The sequence below is a fragment of the Varanus komodoensis genome, unplaced genomic scaffold (genome assembly GCF_004798865.1).
Source record: "Varanus komodoensis strain SLA01 unplaced genomic scaffold, ASM479886v1 scaffold7_1, whole genome shotgun sequence".
NCBI classification, from domain to species: domain Eukaryota; kingdom Metazoa; phylum Chordata; class Lepidosauria; order Squamata; family Varanidae; genus Varanus; species Varanus komodoensis.
Window position 1 is genome coordinate 13,077,308 of NW_025336479.1, and position 2,799 is coordinate 13,080,106.

Consider the following 2,799-nt stretch of genomic DNA (forward strand, 5'->3'; position numbering starts at 1 on the left):
GCTGTGGGAAGTTGAGATAGTTTAGTGGGTGAATGGTGAATTAAAGGGCTGAATGAGCTTGGGCTGGTGGATTTATTGAGATGATGGAATGTAAGAGGGAGGTTGAATAGAGATTGAGGAATTGTTCTTGACTAGTTGTGAGTGGTGGTTAGAATTGTAGAGTGGCTGAATGTAAGTTCTGAAATACAGCACCAATTAACAGATTGGCTCTTCATTGGATCCAGAGGACCCTGGGGAGCAATGGAGCACCCCTGTTCAAGTGGTCACTGATAGAGGAAGGTATAATGTTGCGGGTTTAACAAGCCAGCACAGGAGAAGAGAGCTCAGATACCTTTCTGCTGTCCTCACTTCTAGTTTCTCCCAGCCAGAGGATTTCAGGTAACCATCTCAACCTACCCTCAGGTCTGGTGCTGCTGCTCATTAGTGCTAGGTCAGTCCACAACAAATCCTCGCTCATCCATGATTTGATTATGGATGAGAGGGCTGATCTGGCCTGTATATAAACCTGGGTGGGAAGGATGGAAGATGCTGCTCTTTCTCAGCTATGCCCACCTGGGTATTCTGTGCAGCATTGGCATCGCACTGAGGACCGGGGAGTGGAGTGGTAAACATCTATAGGAGTGATCTTGCTCTCACAAGGCTTCCTGCCCACTTGGAGGAGGGTCTTGAGTGTCTTTCCTTGGGTTTGGCAAGAGAGACAGATTGGGACTTCTTTTAGTGTCCCGCCCACCCTGCTGCACGATGGACTCCTACCTGAGCTGTCAGAGTCGATCTCTGGCCTGATATTGAGGACCCCCAGGATGCTGGTTCTGGGAGACCTCAATGTCCACACTGAGTCATCTCTAAGCGGGGCAGCTCAGGATGTCATGGCTGCCACAACAACCATGGGGCTGTCTCAGCATGTCACCAGCCCTCCTCCCCAATGAAAAAAGACACACTCTTGACCTGGTTTTTTCAACTGGTCAGGAAGAGGGTGACCTGGAAGTGGAGGGTATAACAGTAATCCCTTTGTCATGGTCAGATCTCTTCCTTGTGAGGTTTAGACTTGCAGCTCCTTCCTCCCTCTGCAAGGGTGGGGACCTAGCAAGATGTTCCACCCCCAGTGCCTAACGGATCCAGATGGCTCTAGAGGGCCTTGAGGGGTTTTCCAGTTGATCTGGTTGGAGCTCCTTTCAAAGCCCAGGTTGCCTCTTGGAATACAGAGGTGCCCTGGGCTGTTGACATGCTCGCACCTAAATGCCCTCTCCTACTAGGCAGAGCCTGATCAGCTCCATGGGACAGTACTGAGCTGCAGGCAAAGAAGCAGGTGGGTAGTAGCTGCAGCGCAGGTGGAGGGAAGCCCGTGCCGATCTGACTGGACACGTGTGAGTGCTCGTTATGGAGCCTCTTCTGTGGCAGTGAAGCTGGCAAGAAGAGCCTTCTTCTCCACCAGCACTGAGACCTCTCGCCACCCAGTGGAGCTGTTCCATGTGGTTCATAGCCTTCTGCATGTTGGCCCTAAAGTTGACCCAATAGAACCTTTGGCACCCCGTGTTGGAGTTTTGTACACCATTACAAGGGCAAAATCACTCAGATTTTACATGAACTGGACTCCACATTAAACATAGGTCCTAAGGTAGAGGCATCCAGTGCACGTTCTGGTTCTATTTTATTGGCTAACTTTCAGTTATTGAGGCCTGATGATGTAGAGAAGATATTTGGACAAGTCCAGCCTACCACCTGTTTATTTGACCCTTGCCCAAGTTGGCTGGTCATTCAATCTAAGGAAAGAACATGGGTCTAGATCCAAGAAATTGTGAATTCTTCTCTGAAGGAAGGACTGGCCCCTCCTCTGTTCAAAAGGCAGTGATTAGGCCCTTTTTGAAGAGGACAAACTTGGATGCAGAAGATGTTATCAATTTTAGGCCAGGAGCCAATATCCTATTCCTGGGCAAGGTGCTTGAGCAGGTGGTGGCTGGACAACTCCAGGTGCTCTTGGAAGAAACGGAGTATCTGGACCAATTTCAGTCTGGTTTTAGGCCTGATTATTATGGAATGAAGACTGCCTTGGTTGCCCTGTGAGATGATCTTTGTCAGGAGAAGACGGGGGAGTGTGTTCCTCTTGGTTCTCCTAGACCAGTGGTGGCAAACCTATGGCACACGTGCCATAGCAGGCATGCAGAGCCCTCTGTTGGCATGCAAGCCAAGTCGCCCTAGCAGCCAAGCATCGGATACCAGTGCACATAGGGGCCATGCGTATGCTTGGAAAAGGGTAGTGGTGCCAGGTGATGATGTCACAAGCCGCAACACATTACCACGACACATTCGAGCTTTCACATGGCTGGTCAGTGCACTGCCAAGGAGAGAGAGAGAGAGAGAGAGAGAGAGAGAGAGAGAGATTTGCTTGGACTGGCTGTTTTCAGGTTTTATTGCAGTGTTGGCACTTTGCAATAAATAAGTGGGTTTTGGGTTGCAGTTTGGGCACTCGGTCTCTAAAAAGTTCACCATCACTGTCCTAGACTTTTTAGCAGTATTCATTACCATCAACCTTGGTATCCCTCTGGATAAGCTGGCCAGGGTGAGAGTTGGGAGCACTGCCCTGTAGTAATTCTGCTCTTACTTCGCAGACTGATTCCAGATGGTTTTGCTGCGGGAATGTAGCTCTGCCCCATGGCAAGTATGTCATGGCGTACCACAGGGCTCCATGTTATCCCCCGTGCTTTTCAACATTTGCATGAAGCCACTGGGAGAGGTCATCAGGAGGTCTGGCAATGATGTGCCATCAGTGTGTTGGTGCACTCAGCTCTGCCTCTACCTCTC